At 35.1% G+C, this 17,044-nt stretch overlaps 1 long non-coding RNA gene across 1 annotated transcript in view; it reads left to right on the top strand.

Moving 5' to 3' along the window:
• The window catches only part of LOC135427167 (uncharacterized), a 203,575-nt gene that overhangs the window by 67,233 nt on the left and 119,298 nt on the right, over nucleotides 1-17,044 (top strand). The window contains exon 3 of the long non-coding RNA XR_010436002.1: nucleotides 14,555-14,638. This is a non-coding gene — a long non-coding RNA (uncharacterized LOC135427167). The remainder of the gene's footprint in view (nucleotides 1-14,554; nucleotides 14,639-17,044) is intronic.

The following is a 17,044-nucleotide window of genomic DNA, read 5'->3' as shown; positions in this document are numbered from 1 at the left end:
CTGTAGCTATTTATAATAAAGGGGTAAAGGAGATATGTGTGCAGTCACATCATGCTACATTATAAGGCATAAATATTTTAAGCATATACCTCAGCTGACTGCCTGAATTAACTCGGGGACTAAAGGAGCTAGAGACCTTAAGATTTGTATACCATATATGTATGTAGCATCCACAAATACCTTGATCTGTCTATATACATCTGACTGTCCGAAGGAACCCGGGGACTATAAGAGCTACAGACATGAAAAATTGTATGCGGGCTCAATGGCATCTATGCAACATTAAAGGGTATTTAAGTTAATAGTAGTATCCACAAATATCTACATATACATCTAGCCATATACATCTGACTGTCTGGAGAATTTCTATATAATACAAGCGACTTATGAGCTGTAAAAGTTCGTTATAGGTCGGACTGTCTGAAGGAATTCGGGGACTATAAGAGCTAGAGACTTAAAAATTTGTACCCGGCTTTATAGCATACACTAAACACCGATTTAAAGATATATCCTTGAAATTAAGTATTCATCTAGCATGTAAGACAACGATTCAATATATTAAACAGCACGAAAGGTATACAGTAATCAATAGGGTATAGGATATAGGTATAGGGTATCTCTTTGTTGATCAGTTTCATCGAGTAGCATCCTTACTTGTTTTCTATTTGCTTTCGACATTTGTGAAATGTGCCTTTGACTTGGCTGTGGCAGCGACTGCGACTGCCGCAGCTGAGTTTGGGTTTCAAATTAAAGGATTTCAAGGCTCGACCGCAATCATTTATCGACTCGTAACGCTTGGCTTTTTTCCTCTATCTGTCTATCTGGCTAAGTAAATGCGCCATAATTTATGGAGCCTGCACCATTAATATATAGTATGTACATGTACTTTATAAGCCCGCCCATAAAAGCTGCGGCTAGGGCTCGGCTGTGTGTTTTTATTTTTTATTATTTTCTCTGTGGTCTTTGGGCCATTTGTTTTGTTTGTAAATTTTAATTTTTTTATCTTTTGCTGCTAATTGCAGCTACTCAGCAATTGATTTAAATTATCTACCAAATGTGCACACGCACACAGCGTACAACTCTTAACTTTTTTATTTTTTGTTATTTATGCATTTGTTTTCGTATAATAAATATTTCATAAATTTACGGTCGCAATTGGGTTAACCAGCGTTGAAAAACGTTGCAATTAAGCTCCACATAAAATACACATTTTATTTCCAACAAAAAACAAAAACAACAAAAATGCGAAAAACTGCCAAGTTTATTAAAAACTCTGTCACTGGCATATGCGAATGTTTTATATTGTCATTGGGTTTGCATAAAATGTGACATAAAACAAATGCATAAATATCATTTAACGTGCTACAACTTTAAATGCATTTTTATTCCTGTCTGTTGCCGCCTGTTGCGGTTTATATTACACACACCCTGTATATTTTAAAAAAGTTAAAATTATTCAAATACAATTATTACACAAGGTTTGCCACCAGATGTATTAAGTTGCAACTGCGAAAATTAATACAAAATGAAATTTGAGAACAATTAATTATAATTAAATCAATGGAGACCCATGAAAAAAAAATATTAAAATGACAAGAAATTAAATTAATTGACAATATATTTGGAAGTGTGTGAGGAACACTTCTGAGAAACTTGGCCATAAAACTTTACTCTCAAACTCAACAATTTTTCTTCAGTTATTTTATTTTTTTCAAAATTATTGACAATCCCTGAGAATATGAGAATATGCTTAAATGTGTTGGGTTTAAAATAATTTGCCTGCCAAACATTAATTGAAATAAACCTTTTGATATAAACAATTTTTACAAAAATGTACATCTTAAATAATTGTATACTTAATATATTCTGAACCCATTGAAAATTGGTAACATTTTTTTGTGCTAATGTACGGGCAGAACAGGTAGAAGGAAGCATCAGCGACCCCATAAAGTATATATATATTCTTGGTTAGCATCAATAGCCGAGTCGATCTAGGCAAGTCCGTCTGTCCGTATGTATGAACGTAGGGATCTCAGAACCTATAAAAGCTAGAGATTTGAACGTAGGTCATCCCAGCGCCCACGCAGTACGAGTTTGCTTCATATATTTGATAACCGTTTTCAAGCAATCGATAAAAATCGATATGTAAATCCCGTTTTTTGAGCTAAGAGTTTTGATTGAAGGGCTAGAGTAACAAAATTTGACATTTAGCTTGAATGGTATCTACAGATCATGTATCTTTCATCTTATGACACCCCTTTGGTAGAAGAAGAAGGTACTGGGTATCCCCTAGTCGGGCACTCCCTACAACTAAAAATAAATTAGAAAAAAAAAAACGGTTTTCTGTTTATAAATCAATTTCGAATACACAATCAAAACAAGTTGACAAACAATTGCCAACATGTTATTATACAAAATTAAAACGCGTTACTTTTGTCAGTAAGTTGTGTTAGTTTATATGAATTCGCTTAGGTTCTTATTTGGGAGATTAAGCGACTGTTATTAGCTGTTAATTTAGAGCTTCATTTGGATGTCAAATTACACAAAAAAATGTTAACTTTCTTTTGCTGTTTGACAAATGAACATAATTATTTAAATATGTTTTAATCATTTTTAAGTGATGCCTGTCGACAAAATTGTCGCTCAATTGCAATAAGAAAATGTCTGGCTCTGCATGCACCATTAATGGCATACACAGACACAAAAAGCAACTTGTTAGCCATAATGGCTAGTAAATTAAACATTTAATTTATTAACAAACAGTTTTGCTGCCAGTCGGCAGTGGCAAGCAACAACAACAATATTTTTCCAGTGCAGACAACTGCAACAAACGACTTTCGAGAGCGGCTGCTGTTGCTGCTGCTGCTTCTTCTTTTGCTGCTGTTGTTTATTTTGCATTGAGGCGCATTAAGAAGCAGTTGATGCGGCTGCTGTTTTATTATTTGTGGCGCATGGCATGGCAGACAACTCGAACTTTTTAATAGTTTAAAAGCAAACGCACACACGCACGCACACACTCAATAAATATGAAAACAAATTAAGGTTGTTAAGTCACAACAAACTCTGTGATAAAACTCAACTGTGCAACTTGTGTGTCCACTCATACTTGTACACATTTTATTCGTTTACCCCAAAGCTCTAAAAATGCTCACTTTGAACGAGCCCAACGAAACAAATTGCACTAAATTGATAATTAGCCGGGGCAATGTTTCGAGACAGAGTGTGTACTCATTGCATAGATTGCGGTTTTTCATTTTTTTTTTTTTTTCGAGAATTGCCACAGGGGTTAGGGGCACTCGCAACTGGCGCAAACGCGGCAAGCGCTGCAAATTAGGCGTTTCGACAAAAATTCTAACTACTAAGCTAAAACAAGGCTAACGCCGATTTGTGCATAGATAATAAGCCATAATGTGCTGGCGTAATTTAGCAAGAATTTAATTCTATTTTGCAGCTATTTGTGCTGGATTTTTGTTCTTAATGCCTTTTAACGAAAAAATGTAGAAGTGATGCATCTTAAGAAGTTAATCACAATTTTTTGAGTTCTTTATTTCTTTTACGAGGTGTTTATTTACTTTTTTTGTGGTCTTCATTTAGTTTATAAAGGCTTAAAGGTAATCAAAATATTATAAGTTGTCTTTTATTATTTATAGTTATAGTAAAATGTAATATTTATATTTATATTTATATTTATATTTATATTTATATTTATATTTATATTTATATTTATATTTATATTTATATTTATATTTATATTTATATTTATATTTATATTTATATTTATATTTATATTTATATTTATATTTATATTTATATTTATATTTATATTTATATTTATATTTATATTTATATTTAAATTTAAATTTAAATTTATATTTATATTTATATTTATATTTATATTTATATTTATATTTATATTTATATTTATATTTATATTTATATTTATATTTATATTTATATTTATATTTATATTTATATTTATATTTATTTTATATTTATATTTATATTTATATTTATATTTATATTTATATTTATATTTATATTTATATTTATATTTATATTTATATTTATATTTATATTTATATTTATATTTATATTTATATTTATATTTATATTTATATTTATATTTATATTTATATTTATATTTATATTTATATTTATATTTATATTTATATTTATATTTATATTTATATTTATATTTATATTTATATTTATATTTATATTTATATTTATATTTATATTTATATTTATATTTATATTTATATTTATATTTATATTTATATTTATATTTATATTTATATTTATATTTATATTTATATTTATATGTATATTTATATTTATATTTATATTTATATTTATATTTATATTTATATTTATATTTATATTTATATTTATATTTATATTTATATTTATATTTATATTTATATTTATATTTATATTTATATTTATATTTATATTTATATTTATATTTATATTTATATTTATATTTATATTTATATTTATATTTATATTTATATTTATATTTATATTTATATTTATATTTATATTTATATTTATATTTATATTTATATTTGTATTTGTATTTGTATTTGTATTTGTATTTGTATTTATATTTGTATTTATATTTATATTTATATTTATGTTTGTATTTATATTTATATTTATATTTTTATATATATATATATTAATATTTATATTTATATTTATATTTTTCTTCATATTTATATTTGTATAAGATTACACCATATTTTATTAAATATATATAATTACGTATATTAACATAATTAATGCTCCAAAAACTTCTTGTTGCTCAGTTAACTTATCTTTTTAAACCCATCTCTTTAGGAAGCCATTTCCCACATTGGTTACCTACTTTAAGCTCAATAAATTTTCATTTTTATTGCACATTCACTTCATTTCGTTTATTTTTTGCCACTTTGCACAATACTTGACTTTGTGGCTCACGTCACCCACTTAAGAAGTGACCCACAAGGAGCGACATTGCTCCAGATTTTGTATTATTTTTCTGATATGCATTCTTTTTTTTCTGCTCGACTAATATACTTACCCAGCCTTTAGCTCAATTTATGACTTTTAAGAATGCATCATATATCATTATAATTGTCAATAATCGTTCGATTTATTTATATTTTCTCATATGTGCTATGGCATTTTATGGCCATTTGCGGAGGGCTCATAAAACTGCGACAGTCGTTTTTATTATATCTTTTCAGCTGCTTATAAATCATGCGAATATATGAAAGCAAAAAAAAAAGGAGATGAAAAGTATAAGAAAGCGAGAATAGATTTGTTCTCGTCGAAGCTCAAATACTCTTAATACTCTTTTTGTAGGTCTGATTCTTAGCTTTTGGAATAAAGTTGATTAGCCAGTTTTTGCCTGGTGATAGCTAAAATTAGATATAGTTCAAAATTGCGTCTAGTTAAAGACAATGCAACAAAAAAATCTGGAATTTGTTTGGAGTTTATATAGATTACATATAACCGAAATGAATGTGGCTTAATAGTTGGAAACGTTACTTTCTTTCGATAAAAATTCTATAAAGATTTGCTGTTGCAAATAATGTCCCCATAAAGGTGTCGTATATTTTCTGAAAATAGTATTATACCCTCTAAAAAGGTTTTTAAGAGTATTTGCATTGTTATACAAAATACGTCGCCGAGTCGTTACATTTTATTAGGCAAAGCAATTTTTTTTTTGTAGCAACGCATTTACATAAGCGGAGGTCCTGTTCTTTTCTTCGTTTTTATTCTGGTGGTCGGTTTCGGCCCGTTGGTCTCTGGGCTTAGATCAAAGGCCGCCGGTATCAATATTTAAAAGCCAAAAAGTCAAGGTCACATGGCCAAAAGCAACAGTCCCCCGAAACCAAGGAAAAAATTATGAATGAAGCGGCTGGCAAGAATTTTTTAGCTGCTGTTGGCCAAACTAGCTAACTGTCAGCGGGCTTAACTTTACGGCGGTGCATGAATAAAAATTTAAATAATTTATAAAATTTGTTACTTATGGCGCCCGCCAAGGTTCAGTGTCTGTCGCATAAACAGCCCCCGCAGGCCAAGGCGCCGGAAAACAATGTCCCCGCCCCCAAAAACGGTGTCGTATGCGTAATACGAAATGCCGGTAAACGTGCAACATAGCTCCAGCTGCTGCTCCAGCTCCAGCTGCTTCTTAGCCAAGGTTTAAGCTACACGGAAGTCGACTCACTGTCGCACCAGCCCCACCCCGCCCTGGCTGTCTTTGTTGTGGCGTGTGTTTTATTTTTAACGAATTTTTATGATGTCTATGGCAATGGGGCAGACATTCTTTGTGCCACCGCCGTTTTGGTACATTAAAAAGCGTCTACTGGGTCCACTCCTGCTGGCAGCCCCTCTCTTACTCTCCCTCTCTTTTTGCATATTTTAGTGTGTAGTGTGCCGAGTGGCGTAATTTTTTGTTATGTACCCCGGCCGCCTGCTCCGCGCAAAACTCGGTCGTGTGATAATAGCACGAGTTTTATGCTAAATGGAAATTTTTCAGCTTGCAATTTGCTTGGCTTTAGAGAGTTGCGCAAAGTCAGGCACCTGTGACAGCTACCCCAGCTCCGATCGGCCCCCGCCGCCTGCTATTGATTTGTCGCTTGGCTTTTGGCGCTGACGGTGCGTATGTGTAATCCCATTGACTTGGCACGCTCGGCTGCCCTATTTTTGCGTAATTTAATAACTTTGTTTAACATAATTGTCAATTGAAGCGGCGACATCGCCGTTTATAGGTCGTTTAATGCCCCACATCGACATCGATAACAGCGGCGGCGACACGGCTTAAGCCCATCCACATAAAGTGTAATGAGCTTTGAAATTTGATAAAAATGAAAGAGAAAATAAACATGGCAAATGAAAAGGAAAAATCCGTGCAAATGCTGCGGTAGACTTCGAGAGAAACATTTTATCACAAAACACAAATTCTAATAATAAAAAAATGTATTTTACTTTCAAATACTTATTTCTTGATAAGTAGCTGGAAATGCTTCTATTGAAACAGAGCTAATGATAATTATATGTATAAAAATGTTGGCTTCTTGTGCTGAGGATGAAGTTGAAAGGCTCTTGAGTTTATTTACGAACTGCTTAATTTTTTTATTATATATAAGACAGTTGGAGACAGTTAAAGAAGCCATATATTTAATTTTAAAATTAGGTTTTTGTTTTTTAATAATTATCAATTTATTTTTTTTAGAATTTTTCAAATTTTAATACATTTTCTAGCATATTTGTTATCTTTCCTTTTTATTCCACAACCAAGTTATAAATAAATATTGAGCGTTTGAACTTTTCAAGCATTTGAACCATGTAATCCCCAATCAACGCATGGGTATCAAAAGCAAAAGCTCAGCTCGAAATGCGTTAACTGATATTTAAGTCTGGCCAAAAATGTCAACTCATTTAATATTTAAGTAGCTGGAAAGCATTTTGACAAAATTGTTATGAATTTGCCACACACACGCAAGCATAACATCTTTTTGCTGAGTTTTGGGCGTTATAAAATTTTAATTAGTCGCTTGTGTTGCCGCTGTTGCTGCATGCCACCAATTTGAGCTGTTTGAAAAGTTTGCGGCGCACAGTGCGTATGCGTAATTCATACGACTCGAACTCGAACTTGTATGTGCGAGCGTCTGATGCTGTTCTGCTATCTTAAAAACACCCTAAAGCAATAAAAGGTGAAAGTGGGTGTATTGAAATCGTACTGATGTGTGCAACGGGCAGTGAATGTCATCTTCTAGTTTGTAGAGTAGCTCTATCAGTCGAGTCTACGTGCGATTGCCTAAAGGAACTCAGGAATTGTGGGAGCTAGAGATCTGTAAATTCGAATATGGGAATTATTTGATATGGGCTTTTTTCTATATATTCAGGCGAGACTCCCCGTGTACGGGGTATCTGTTATGCTAGCTCACACGTATTTGGCATTTTTACTTATTTCATACTTCATAGAAGGACTCAAGTGCAGCGCGACGTTGTCATTGGCGGCTGCATCTTTTACACGAATGACAAACTGACGTACGTGACATTTATGCGAATTGGCAGCTGCTGCCAGCGGTAAAGCGGGGCGTGGGAAGTAGGCTGCAGCATCAGCTCAAACTGTAGGCTCTCCAAATGGTTGATATATATAATATATATATATTTATATGCATATACATATATACACATCATATATGCACGTCGATGTATCTGAGCAGCACATAAAATGTATGTCAACTTTATGTAGTATATAAAATTTATGTCATGCTAAATGATATTTGTATGGTGCATTTAGTGGAATGTTTAAGTGGGAAAAGAGAGAAGAGAAGTGCGGAGCCGGGCAGGAATGGCATATATGTTGTGGTTAAAAGAAATTGCAAGGATTTCAAACTGAATGACATGTCAAGGTTCTGCTTGTGACTTTGTTAAGGACACGTCGCCGGTTTGCTGAGTGCTGTTTGTCCTGATTTCAATGCATGAAAATGAGCTTTGACTAAAAAGAGAAATATAAGAACTCCTTTTTAATAGGTTTCCAATGAGCGCATGACAGCTTTGAAGCTATATAGTAAATGCCGGTTATGCTAGTGATTTTTATAGTTGTCTACCAATAAGAAAAAACAAAAACTGGGCCATAAAATACATATAAAAAAGTCTCAAGTAAATTTGGCTTATAAATAGCCAACTTTTTTTTAACCACAACCGCAACTGAGGCTGAAGCTGAACTGAATTGGACCCAAACTGGAATTGTGAACCTGAAACTGAAAATTTCCTTAAACGAAATATCTCTGTGCCGTTTCATTAAAATGTAATGAAGCCTTTCGATCGATTGTGTATAAAAATGTTAGCTATTAAATTTTAAATACACCAATACGCGTACACACATCAGATGTGTGTGTGTGTGTGTGTGAGTGTGTTTGCAATAAAATGAAGTTGAACAAATCGCATAATAAAAAGAGGAAGCAGAAGAGCTACACAAAACGGGCGTTCGTCAGGGTGGCAACTTTTGTGGGTTCCAACCAATTTTTTGGTGTGCAGGGTATGAGCCATAAAATTTTCGCCAAATGTCGTTTGATACGTACACGCTTATCACACACATACGCACACACACACACTCAAACATGTACATTATTACGACTTCATAATGTGCGTGTGTGTGTGTGTGTGTAATGTAAACGTAACGCACATGTTAAAGGGCCACGCAGACACGCAAAACCGCACAACAAATATAAACATATCGAACACAACGAGACACGGCAGCTACAACAGCAACAACAAGAACAACAACAGCTGGCAGAATGACAGCAACAATAATAACCCCATCACGTATACGCTGCGCTGTGCGGCTGCCACACACGTGTGTGCTTCGCCTCGCCAGGCTCTTAGGGTCCCGTGTCCCATGTCCTGGGTGGCTGTCGCGTCCGCGACTCGCCTTTGATAAAATGACATTAAGAAGTCGTGACAATGCCACTAACTGAACCCAAAAAGGAGAGACGCCACAGAAAGCCGTCAGCTTGAGCAACACTCGAGTCACAACGGCAACCACATGCTCGCACACTGATTCACAATTTAGTTGCAAATTAATGAAAATATGAGCAGCTTACTGAACTACAGAATATGACAAAAAATCAAAGCACGTATTCTTTAAGCAATCATTTAAAATAAATTTGGCGAATAATGTGAAGATTTTGTCATATATCGAAAGTTATGAATAGTTCATGTGGATTTTGAAATATCTTGTTTAGTGTTATGCCTTTAATTTTTCATATATTTATTACAGACTTATAAAATATTTAAATATTTAAAAATATTTACAAATTACATTTTAAGTATATTTAACTATATTACTATTTGAAAAAAATATACAGCATGAAGTTTTGATTTAAAAATATTAATATAGAGATTAACGAAATATTTAAAGTTAAAAAATATGTATAAAATACACTTTACATTAAAAATTTCTAAATATTAATTTAAAGTGCTTTAAAAAGAAGGTATCCTTCAACATAAAAAACAAAATTAATATGTATAAAACAACATTTTAAAAAATATTTCAACAACAATTTAGAAAATTTTAATTTAAAATGTATCTTTATATTTTTTTGACTTTAAATATTATTTAAAAAGTCGTTGTAGTCGAAGTAGAGTTCTATCAAATAAGAAGATTGTATGCATGCCAAACGCTTCTTTGCTGCAGTTCCTGCTTGAACTGGCACCACTGTGCCGCACCGTGTGTGTCTTTCAGTGCTGCTGCTATTGCCAGGGCTTCAACTCCATTGGCTGTGTCGTTCCAGTCACTCACTCGTCCGGGTCTATCTGCATTGTAATGTCCTTTGAGATACGACAAAGCGGCGATTCCACTCGAAATAAACTTCGCCAGGCTGCGCGACCCGCTCCCCGCCTGTTGGGGTAGCCTTCCTGCCCCAACCCACGCCTCATTGTACAGTTGTGTCAACAAAGTGAACGTGCCAATGTGCACATTAGATGGAGTTTTCCATGTCTGTTCCATTTTGTCTCGTAGGTGGTGCTGCGCCGGGCCGGCGGGGGTGTGCGCCAAATTAAATAGAATTTGTATGGTAGCGCCCCACCGAAAAATGTTGTGGTCGCCAGTTGGCTGTTGTTGCTGTTGCCCAGCATTAAATTGAATTTGTCTAATGACAAGTTGTTGCTTTTTGGGGAAACAGTGTCATTCTAATGGGGCGAGTACTGAGCGCAATAACTGTTTGCCTAACGGCCGGCAGTTAAAAGTAACTACCATAAGCTACAGGTACCCCCCAGAGGCCCAAAACCTACGTGGGCAACACGTTTAGATACATCAGTTGCAGCGACACCAGCAGTAAAAACTATTTTTGTGGTTTACCGAAAACATTTTTACTTCTAGTCTAGCCCCCAAAGCCCCAATAAACCAATGCGAAAACTCATGTTACAACATTCAATGGCCTTTTAATTGTGGTCAAGTTGAAATATTTCCAGTAATTTTTGATGATGATATTGAATGGAAATTACAACTGGCAAGGTAATAATAATTTGGACACGATTGCAGTTACCATAAAATAGGAAATATCAATTAAAACCAAATTAAGTGGCTCAAATTGATACTTGGCCAAACAAACTAGTTTTAATATTTCATGTTTGGTATATAAAAAAAGACATAAACGGTTTTAATATTGTTTTTACTGAGATTTACTATAGTTGGGAATTTGTATACCCTGAAAATGGCTAAAAAGGGTATATTGTTTTTATGCGAATGTATGTAACAGAGAAAAGGAAGCATCGCCGACCCCATAAAGTATATATATTCTTAGGTAGCATCAATAGCCGAGTCGATCTTGCCATGTCCGTCTGTCTGTTCGTCCGTGCGTCCGTTTGAATGCAAGTAGGTCCTCCTAGTGTCCGTGCAGTACGTGCAGGTTTCCGATAGTCTATAACTTGCCCCGTTTGCAACCAATTTATAAAAATTGATATCCTGCTTTATGAGGTAATTTTTTGTTTTATTGGATAGAGTCTCCAATATTGACATGCAGTTTCTTTATTAGTCCCCCCTTACGCGAACTGTATTTGGTGTTGGTAGAAGAATGTCCAGTTTAAAATAGTTATAATTAATTTAAACTATTTTGATTTAAAAATATTATAAATATTTATTTTTGGTTTATATTAATAATTAGAAAATACTTTGGAAAATAGGAAGACACATTTGCAATTAATTTGAAGCACTTATAATATGGAGCTTACATACCAAATAGGATATCTCTAGCTCTTACAGTTCCAGAGATCATATAAATATTCAGACAAATGTTCATTTTTTAAAGTGCAAAAATGCTGCAGTTAACAACTATTTGATTAGTTTTTGTTGGTAATTAGTAAACTATTCAATTACTTTTGTAGCCTTTCGAGTTAGACAATTTTTAGTGATATTCTCTACAGTAACCCATTTTACTCGCCCTTTATAGAAAACTAGCGGGTTTTGTCCGACTTTGCCCGTAGAACGTTTTGTGCTAAAAATATTACTATATTATATATTTAGATATTACCTTTCCACTAAGTACATGATTCTGCGAAAAGCGTGAACACGGCTCAAATGATTCTTCGTATAGATCTTTGGAAATATATTTGAGCACAAACAAGTCACCCACCAAATCTTTGACCCCCATTTAAACCAAGGGAGAATGCATTTTTTGAAAAGTGTGAAATACCCCTCAAATGAATTTGAACATAAATATTTTAAAATGAGTTTGAGGCCGATCGGATGGTAACAAATAAGTTTCATACAAATGTTTTTCGCGATTTTTGCACAAATGCGGGTGGAATTTCCCCGTCTTAACGTGCACCTTCATCAGATAAAGTAACTGCTCTTAAGGTATAGACTGTGCGTTGATCACCAATCAGCCAGTCAATAAGTTAGACAGTCAGGACAAAAAGTTGTATATATAGAGATGCATATATTTTATGTATGAAGCACAAGCAATTTATTTTTATTATTATTTTAAGTGGTTTCTTTTTATAAAAGCAGGTAAAAATATATCCACTTTAGAATGTTATTTAACTGTCAATTGTTTTGCCATACGCCCAGCGCCTTTCCCAGCAGTTGGGCCAGGTCCGAGGGCAACTGTCAAAACAAGAAGAGAAAAATATATGAAATTTGAGCAGATTTAAGTGAAATTGTTTGCGCCCAAGCACTCGGTACCTACTGCTCGAGCAGAGCCGCAATGGCACCCGCCACCGCCGCACCCCCTCCCCCAGCCGAACAGTTGAACAAAGAAAACTCATAACGTATGTTTGGGTAGTTGAGATTTTCTGACACAGATAGCTTGTGGCTCGAACAACGTGGCTGCCAACTGGCCCACAACGATGACGGCGACGATGATGATGACGTTGACGTTGACCAGGACATGGGACACGGGCAGGACACGACATACCGAAGGCTACATAGATATGCAGAGCTGCCGCTGGCTGGCCCTCCAACCTCTGCTCTGAGCCTGTGCATTCATGCCTGGGCAGCGGCAAGGGCCGAGCGCTACGTTTCGAATATTGTATGAATATGAAAGTGATGAAAAGTCGACGATAACGTGCCAAGGTCGTTTCCGGCCGCGTGCATATGAACCGCACAGCCGGAGCGCCCTTCCGTAGGACTTCAAACAATGCATTGCGGTTAGTAGGATGTGCCGCCCAAACCCAAACCCACCCCTGCCTTATAGAGCATAGCGGTTAAGTCTTTAAGTAAAACCCATTTCGTCGGTAGCCAAACACAAAAAAGAACAAGTAATAGTGCTGTAGTCGGCGGTGTCCGACTACACGATACCCTAAATTCTTCGCCGAAAATTTGCTTGTTTTAATAATTTTTCATATAAACAAAAAATTGCCCTTAAATTTAAAATTGTAGAAAATATTTTCTGAAATTCCAACAATTTGCTTATTTGGCAAATTCCTGAAAATTTTGGAAAATCTTTATTTTTAGCGCAACTTTATAAAAGAAGATTTCTTAAAGAGAACTACTTATAAATCTTACATTCGATTTTTTATCGATACTACGAGAATTGGGTGGGATATTCATAAAAAATGATGAATTCGTTCTGGATATGGCATGGGAGTATATATGTATATTTCGCATTTCAAGTCTTCAGCTCTTGTAGTTTTCAAGTTCAGCCCGTTTACACAAACGGACATATCTAGCGCATAATACTACATGGATTCGCAAATGCTTCCCTCAGCCTGTTACATAAAGTTGCAAAAGACGATGATACCCTTTTTAATCATTTTCAATGGGTTCAGGGTGTACAAAGTAGCTGTTAACGGACGTTCGTAGGCAATTTCAATTTGGTAGCCGATGCCCTCCACCCCATTTAATACTGTGGGGTATTAATAAGCCCCTCTCCACCCACCTGCTTCACTCGGCCAGCTTTTTATTAAGTTGTTATCGAAATGTGGTGCGTAATGAGCCTCCTAACCGAACTCAGGCAGCACTTGAAAAGGCTAATCAGAGCTGGCATTTCATGAAATTCAAAACCCGACGACGCACCGCATTCCCTAACTTTAAGAGCCTCTGTGTTAGATGAGACAGGGAGAGAGGGAGAGAGAGCATATTTAATTACCACACAAAAAACGTCAAAATTAATTATGACAGCTGTCAGTTGAGTGTGCCGAAGCTCATCTGACAAACAAAATTGTGAGTGAAGAAGACAATGACCGAGCTGACAGAGTGAATGAATGAAGGAATGAATGAATGAGCGCATGATAATCATGAAATGGGTCAAGCATACCAAAAGTGACAACAGACGGTCATCTTCTTCTCCGGTTCTTGTTATTCTTCATGGATTCTATATTCTGTTTTAAGCCATTTGATTATGCTCTCTTCTTTACAGCCTGGGGGCAGGTGCCAACGGGTGCCAAAAAGTTGCATTACGGTAGATCAAACTGTGTCAGAAACTAATTTGTAGCCGTGAACCAGTTGTGCTTAATGTGGAGTCAGTTCAGTTAACTTAATGATTCACTGGTTCTTTAACTCAACGCAATGCAATTAGTTAAACTCTCTTGGACACTTTTTTAATCATTGCAGATAAAACATGAAAATGAAGCGAAAACTTAAAAGCATAATCAAGTTGGATTCGAAATTCTCTGTGAACATATGGATTATCTTTCGGTAAGTGTTTTTACTATTAAATAGATATACTATATATGAAAATGTTATACCTGTTAACATTTTTTTTGAGTTAATCTGTATATTATGTTTCTACTAAGCGAGTGAAATGCAGATTTTTTTCAAAACTTAGAGCTACCAAAATTTCAGACCTATGTTTCATATGTTTTGATACTTCTAGCCAACTTATTTAATTGTTTTTATAATCTTTGAAGGAAGAATTTGTTTTAAGCACAGCTGCCAAACACATTCCTAGTTAAAGCAAATTTCTAGAATTCGAGTTATAATATATCATTATAAATGTTTGTGTTTATAGTTCCAATTGCCAGCTGACAGGTGCGTCAAATTCTTGATGATATTTGAAACTAGTTGAGTATTTTTATAACATCTATAAATATTCGACCTGGGCGATGACTCAGCTCTGCTCACACGTGCCCGAAAAGGTGTTGCTTAGCCCAATAGATCTCAAGAAACTAAGGACTCGTGTGTGTATGTGTGTGCTTATCTGCTGCTCAAACTGTGTGTCTATATGTCGGATAAGCATATACTGAGTACTAGTCTATGCCCCCGCTCGCTCGCACACTCCACACTTGTCCCGCTTAAGCGTCTGTCATTCATAACGCATTTGCTGCTTGATTATGCGCCATTCTATGGACGCAATTGTCATGCATTATATTAAATGGCCTGTACAGCGGCGGGGACGGTCGGGCTTTTAGCGGGGGGTGGGGGCTAGTATTTTCGTGCTGATAAGCAAATGCGGCTCCATGTCGGCGGTCCAAATGGCAATTAACGCGCCAACTCGATTGCAACTGGGAGACGAGTGCGTCTGGGACTAGTTCTGATATATATACGCATATATATGTATATATATGGTGTATATAGATGACAGAGACAAGACAGATGAGCCCTGTGGGGTGGGGTAGGCGCTGGTACTTGGAATGGACGCATGCATAAACGAAATTAAGTCATTATTTTAATACGCGGCGTCACTTGCGACGATGCGCAGTGCCTTTTCTTCTTTTTTTTTTTTTTTTTTTTTTGATATATGGGCGATGTTTTGTATGCATAATTTCATTATAATAAACGCACTACCAAAGACCCGCCATCCCGCTGACCCGTTGTCCCGCTGCCCCGAAGTGCGAACCCGGACAAACATAATCGTAAGTGCGGCCTGTCCGCACGGCTGACCCGTCGATTATAAATGGACGTCTGTTTAAGTACGCGAAACGTCAGCCAAGCGTGGGCAGAAGAGGGAGCTGGGCGGCAGCCTCGCCCACCGTGCTACAGAGACGCAGCTGCGATGCGGGCGACGCCTTCATTTTAACCAAGGCGAACTACGCTGCGACTTCCGTTCGCCTCGCAATTGGGCATTTGCATTTGTCGCGGCGGCGCTTAGCAGCCAGTGCGAGTATCGCCTGCTCACTCTAATTTACCTCGTCTATCTGCCTCTCGTTCGCACAGCCGACGCTGCCATTGTGAGCGTCGTTTTGTGCGTAATTATGATAAGAAAAGGTTTTACTTAGGCTCAAACTACCTGACCCGGACGGGCCTACCTACTCAATGCGTCGAATACTGCCTTTTGGCAGCCTATTATTTATATTGTTGTTGTTTTGTTGTTGTAATGATAAACTACCTTTTCGGCTGTTGTTGTAGCTGCTGCTGCTGCTGTTGTTTCTGTTTGAATTTGACATGGTAATTAACCCACGATCCGCTCAACTTTGCCCAACCAATTGGATTTGCTTCAGCTGTATCTAGGTGTGTGTGTGTGTACTTTTTGTTGCCATGTGCGTTTCCTTAAATTAATCAACTATTCCGCTCAGTTTGATTAATTTACTCATGTGACAATAAATTATTTGCCCGTCTAATGATTTAAATAATTTGACTATATAAAAATTAGCGATAAACATTTAACCAAATTTGGTAGCACCTACAAGAGTTTTTAAAATGCATGTTGACTGAAATTCAAATGCTCTTTCTATAAAAAAGCAACTAGCAAATTTTTCGAGCATCAATTCAATTTACTAATAATTTATTTAAATATAGCTAACATATTTTAAAGCCTATATATATATTATTCTCATTTCTAGCTGATGAGCTTAAAGTTTCTTACTTGAAGTTTAGTTTTTTATAAATAGATTAATAATAAATAAATAGTCTAATTTCCGCACAACTGAGTATCAACCTAAGTATTCAATACATTAGAAATGCAAGATTAAAATTATAAATTCTTACATTTTCGAAAAATATTAGTGTAAATAGTAGCATAAATAAACTCTTAACTTAACTCTTAACTGCTTTCAAATTATTGGAATAATCTTAGATGCAGCTCATATAACTTATTCATATAATAACAAATTACGAAAATTAAAAAAACTGCAAATATTTCTAGCTTGACACGCTTGAAAAGGT

This window comes from Drosophila montana, unplaced genomic scaffold (genome assembly GCF_035044405.1).
Source record: "Drosophila montana isolate Dmon_TW-CO22-7 unplaced genomic scaffold, ASM3504440v1 contig_2127_1, whole genome shotgun sequence".
NCBI classification, from domain to species: Eukaryota; Metazoa; Arthropoda; class Insecta; order Diptera; family Drosophilidae; genus Drosophila; species Drosophila montana.
The sequence above is the reverse complement of the archived record's forward strand: the minus strand, read 5'-3'. Positions and strand labels throughout refer to the sequence as shown.